Here is a 6,306-nt window from a genome sequence, read left to right as displayed (position 1 = left end):
CCCACTACATCATCTAATGTGGCCCAAAAAAACAAATCATGTGCATCAATTTCCATGATTCATGTTAAGATCTGTGCCAGAATATCAAATTGTCTTAATGAATAAAGACATTGAGATATTGCAAAAGTATTTGGGAAATTTCTGTGATTGGAATTTTCGTGAAATTTAGAAAATGAGCCACAAAACTTCAGATTTGATTGCAAATTGCTTCTGCATTGTCAAGCCGACGCTTGTGATTGGGTCTCCGGTAAGATGCCATTCTACCGTAGTCACAAACATGACATATTTTTTCCAAATATGATCTTAAAGCAGTTTTGTGGTGGAATCTATTGGTTTGTCTGTGATTTTGAACAGGTTAAGCTCATAGTTACACTTTTCAACACATTGACTGTTGAATCGCTTCAGTATGATTGGACTTTTTTTTCTTTCTTTTTTTTAAAGGATAATTGTCATTTGGCAGCACAGTGGAGTAGCTGGTAAAGTGTTGGCCTCACAGTTCCGAGGTCCCGGGTTCAATCCCGGACCCACCTGTGTGGAGTTTACTTGTTCTCCCCGTGCTTGCGTGGGTTTCCTCCGGGTACTGCGGTGTCCACCCACATCCCAAAAACATGCAACATTAATTGGACACTCTAAATTGCCCCTAGGTGTGATTGTGAGTGTGACTGTTTATCTCTACGTGCACTGCGATTGGCTGGCAACCAGTTCAGGGTGTACCCCGTTTCCTGCCCGTTGACAGCTGGGATAGGCACTAGCGCTTCCCGCGACCCTCGTGAGGATAAGCGGCAAAAGAAAATGGATGGATGGATGATCTTAAAGCAGTTTGGTGGTGGAATCTATTGGTTTGTCTGTGATTTTGAACATGTTGGGCTCATAGTTACACTTTTCAACAGATTAAACATTGATTATTGAATTGCTTCATCTTTGTACGATTGGACTTTTTCAAAAAAGCGTAATTGTCATCCGAATAAATATAATCTAAATTGTGCACATTTGTCATTAGCTCAACACAGCATGGTATGCTGGTTTTCTACATGCTGTGCATATGTAATGCACGTGCAATGAGATTTTTTTTTATGCAAAATGTGTGCCACAGTGAAATGGTGATGCAGACAAGGCATCATATCAGAATTTGCCACTAAGAGTGTATTGTGACAAGAATAAAAAAAATTGGGGCATCTTGGATGGAGCGTACAGCATTAGTAATTGTAATATATAATATCATTTAGTTTCCATGCACCTCGGGACCCGCTGTCTAAACGGGTCGGGGCAATTTGCTGACGGACACAAACACCACACTGTGCCTTTAAAAAAAAAAAAAAAAAAAGAGGGGTGAGAGAGGGAGAGAGAGAGAGAGAGAGAGAGAGAGAAAGAGTGGGAGGGGGTCCATCTGCGTTTGCCTCAGCTAGTCAATGGCGGTTTATAGCTACAGTATATGGTCCACATCAGCACGTCACGTTGCCCCGGTATGAAATGTCAAAGGCAATGTCATTAAAAAAATGTATTGGCAATGTAAATTTAAAAAAAACAAAAAACAAAACATGCGGCAAAAAAACGGGTTTCTTGTTTCAAAGCATGAGCATGGGTGCCGTTTTCTCCACACAACAATAATAACGTCGTGACCTACTAACGAAATCTCCTCATGGGCCAGTGGGCAGGGAGAGAAGCCAGACAACAAACCGCGTCGCTTCCACGGACGTGGGCAGCGCGCAGACACGCCGACCTTATGCGGAGGCTGGGGGGGGGGGGGGTGCGAGCCAAAGGGGGATCGGCGTACAACAATCGCAGCCTTACTTTCTCCGTGGATCCGGGGCTGAGGCGCTCCAGGAGCCTGCAAAGCACCACGCCATCCTTGAGGGAACCGTGGAGGAAAGCCTCGGGGTCCGCGATGCTCTTCTTGGGCGACTCGAGCACGCCGAGCGTAATGAGCCATGTCACCGTTTGCTCCGCTGAATTCATGTCCGCATCCGAGTCGATGAAAGCGGCCGCGCAGGGAGGAAGAGGGGCGGGGGTGGGGGTGGGGAGGAAGGGGTGGGGGGGGCCCGCGCGCGTGTACCTCAACAGCTCCTGGCCCCGCTTCACGCTGTCATCCCGGAGCATCCACGGGAATGACGGGAAGACGAGAGCGAGAGATGGAGGGGGGCGCTCGGGTTTCTCCCCTTCCTCTGTGGTGTGTTTCCCCCTCCCTCAATCTGTCAGACTCGCTGCTGCTGATGCGCGTCCGCTCGATGACGTCACGCACGTGTGTGCGGGGAGGGGAAGGGGGGGTGTATGTTTTTCACGTGCCACCACGTCTGGGGGGGGGGGGGGCACAACATTCTGTAGATCCGATGGAAAACGCTTTTCATGACAGAATTGCTGCACTGCATCAGTGGCGGTCATCCAAAAATGTCACATTTAGAGGCTGCGCAATATGGTTGTTGTTTATCGAAAAAGGCAGCCTCGTTCCAATGAGCAATAATGGCATTAAACAACATTTTTTTTTTAATTTTGCTCAAAGGACACAGAAGAAGATCAATCAGATCCGTGCTGAGACGAGTTCGGAAGAAGGTTCCGGCAGCCAGCGGCTGTCCACCGTGCTATTTCCCGCACGCAAATCAGTAAAAATGACTTTTATATTGTGTTTTGTACCATAATTCGACCGCAACATCCACGAAAAAAAAACCTGGACCGACGTTGTGGCGAAAGCAGGGTGTCAAACGTGCGGCGCGGGGGCCAGTACGGGCCCGCAAGGAGGTTCGATCAGGCCCGCAAGATAATTTAAAAGTGAAAAAAAATGCATAAAAGACACGGAATAAATATTTTTAATAAGGTGCAACGATCAGAGAAGAAATCAACAACAGTCTGAGTCTGTCGCTGAGACAGACCCAACGCAGCGGTATCAATGCGCTACCTGCTGCTTGTCACGACTTTGTTTTTTACCTTGGCCTCTTCCCCGCCCCCCACGCCCTCATTAGCCAAAATGTCATCATCCAAACGCAGAAAAGTACACACAGAGTGTAGAATTTTTAATGAAAAATGGACCACATCCTATTTATTTACAGAAATGCGCGGAAGACCTTTGCGGTTGGCGTGTTTGCAACGTGTTCCGGTATTGAAGGAATATAACATTCGACGCCGCCACGAGACTCTTCGCGGCTTCCAGGGACAACCGAGAAGCGATACGATCAACGAATTGCAGGCGGGTCTGAGGAAACAGCAGCCAACTTTCATCCGGAGCCGACAAGTCAGCGAAGCGGGCGGTAAAATCCAGCTTGCTAGCGAAATAGCGTTAGCGTCAAAGCCGTGTTCCGGCGGTGACTTTGTTGAAGATGAACGTCCCGAGATGCGACGAACTTTTGCTAATATTAGCCCGATGCGCGATAATATAGCAGAGAGGATTTCGGACATGTGTGAATTTATGTGAATGATAAAAGCAAATTGTCTAAGGAAATCGGAGGTGTTTCATTTCATGTTTTGCAAAAGGAATGTTCATTACATTTCAACATTTTCATAATTGTTCTTGTGCTTCGTGACACCAAAAGAAAGGAAAGACACGATATTTTGGTCATTTATAGCAGAGTACGGTATCATTTTAATGGTCACTTGACATCTACCGGGGGCCGTACGTGGCCCACAATGTGAAATGGGTTTGACGCCCCTGGTCTAAAGTCCACCGACGTATGCAGATCTATCCATCCATCCATTTTCTTTGCCGCTCATCCTCACGAGGGTCGCGGGGAGTGCCGGAGCCTATCCCAGAAAACTCAAGCAGGCACGGGGAGAACATGGAAACTCTACATAGGGGGGTGCCGGGATTGAACCCGGGTCCTCGGAACTGTGAGGCCAAATGCCTGAAAACCATCTTTCTGAGAGATTTTTTTCGCGAGTGCAAAACCACGTACAGTTCAATCGTGGCCTTCTTCAGAGAACCACTTGATCAGGACAAAAGTTTCCGACTAAATATGAAACTTGCCTGTCTTTCTCACAGAAGCAAAACCCTCAAAACTGGAAACAGATTGAGTCTCAATCTGGAGCGCAGCCAATCCCATCGTCGATGATCGTCAATCCGACGACCACGGAATTTGTCACGAGGTATGTCCTCTCCTCTCCCCTGTTATTCCTGCCCCGCAAGCGTGAGGCACATCCACAATAGTTTTGTCGGAGTCAGCCGTGACGGCGCGTGCGTGCACGGTGAGTCAGCAACAGCGGGAGCGGAACGTACGCAGCGGGACTCGGCCGTCGCTCTTTCTATTATTCATCAAAGTCGCGCGGTTCTGACTGGAAAGTGCCCACGATGACTTCATCGTGTGCGCATCAGAAATATTGTGGAGTGTGTTGTTATTTTGGGAGGATCGACTTCGATTGATCCCGTGGAGAAGCGCTCCACGGAGGCTTCGCTTCGAGCCACAGGGTGGGGCTCTCCCTCTACCTCCGATAGACCCACCAGTGGCCTTGGAGCAGCTGATAAAGGTCCCGGGTTCCATCCCGGACCCGCCTGTGTGGAGTTTGCATGTTCTTCACGTGGCTGTGTGGGTTTTCCTCCCACATCCCACAGACATGCAACATTAATTGGGCACTCTAAATTGCCCCTAGGTGCGATTGTGAGTGCAACTGTTTGTTACCCATGTACCCTGCGATTGGCTGGAAGCCCGTTGAAAGCCGGGATAGGCTCCGGCGCGACCCTCGTGAGGATAAGCGGCGAAGAAAATGGATGCATTTCATGGCAAAACCAAAATACATGCTGTACTCCTTCAGCTCAACAATCACTATGCATCTCGGCACAACGTTACATTTTCTGTAGCGTGAGTCCTCATTAGGGTTTTGGATATATTTAATCTTCAATAAAGCGGAAGCAAGACCACCCCCCCCCCAAAAAAAAAAAATAAAATAAAATAAAATAATGAAATGCACAGAGATTTGAATCTGTGACCTCTCAACTGTGAGCCAGGTTCAGGAACCACTGTGGTTGGAAGGCAACATTAGTGTTCATCCATTTTCTTTGCCGCTTATCCTCACAAGGGTCACAGGGAGTGCCGGAGCCTATTCCAGCTGTCAACAGGCAGGAGGCGGGGGACACCCTGAACCGGTCGGCAGCCAATCGCAGGGCACATCGAGACAAACAGACGCACTCGCAATCACACCGAGGGGCAATTTGGAGTGTCCAATTAATGTTGCATGTTTTTGGGATGCGGGAGGAAACCGGAGTGCCCACCCGGAGAAAAGCCACGCGGGCACGGGGAGAACATGCAAACTCCACACAGGCGGGTCCGGGATTGAACCCGCGACCTCAGAACTATGAGGCCAACACTTTACCAGTTTTAATTTGATGAAGATGTTGTAGTTGTAGTTAAGGGGAAAGAACTCGAGGACTTGATCGCTGTCCAACTTTTGAAGGCCTTCATGATGACGGTGTGACCACGAGGGCTTTCCTATTACTGACATTATTGGTATTGGATCATATTTAGCATTTTTTTCCTCTCTTTTGCCGGAGATTCCTTGACTCACACTGTTTTGTTTAGTTTTTTTTTTTGTTTTTGTTTTTGTCTACTAGCATCAAGAAGAGGCTCCACACGCGACTGTATCTCAACGTCTGTATTATACCGCCCCCTTGTGGCCACGATTCACACACACCGAAAGGAGCAGCACAATGTCCATGGAACTAAAGCAAAAAAATGTATCAAAAACTTTTGATGTAATTATGTCACAAGTGATTTCAGGCTCATTTCCTTATGAAATGAATTCATATCGCAAGGAACCGCTGCATCTCAAATCAAGGCAAGATATGCATACAAGGTAATTTATCTTGTTCCCTTAAAAAGCACAACAATATATGATAACTTCTTGAGATTTTATTACTGGCTATGAGTAAATGTATCTTAAAATAAGACGTTCCATAACGTCATCGGTGCATGTGGATGAATAACAAATTGAAAACATCTGTTGGTGGGTTTGAGGCTATTGCTTATTTTAATAAATGTTGTCAAATATTGCCTGAATTCGGCAACATATATTTTGGTTCTTGTTTCTTTTGAAGTACAATTTTCGCAATGGCGCTGCAAACCGGTATCACCGACAGAGAAGACTTTGGATCACCACGGATACGGCAGCCCTCTCCATTCCGACGTGAGGGAAGGAAGCGTTGTCAGGAGGACCAACTCTTTGGGGCTCGGTCGACGCAGGTGGGCGTCAGCGGATGCGGTTGCGCGTCTGAGAGGCGCCGTCGCCATGCGCGCGTAACCAGGGCCGCGGCGGCGGTCCTCAGGGGGGCCGCCCCCCCCACCCCCACCCCCCACCCAGGCGTGTTCTGCGCCTCCATTCACACCAAAT

The sequence above is a fragment of the Syngnathoides biaculeatus genome, chromosome 14 (assembly GCF_019802595.1).
Source record: "Syngnathoides biaculeatus isolate LvHL_M chromosome 14, ASM1980259v1, whole genome shotgun sequence".
Taxonomy (NCBI): domain Eukaryota; kingdom Metazoa; phylum Chordata; class Actinopteri; order Syngnathiformes; family Syngnathidae; genus Syngnathoides; species Syngnathoides biaculeatus.
Note: the sequence above shows the minus strand (reverse complement) of the source record.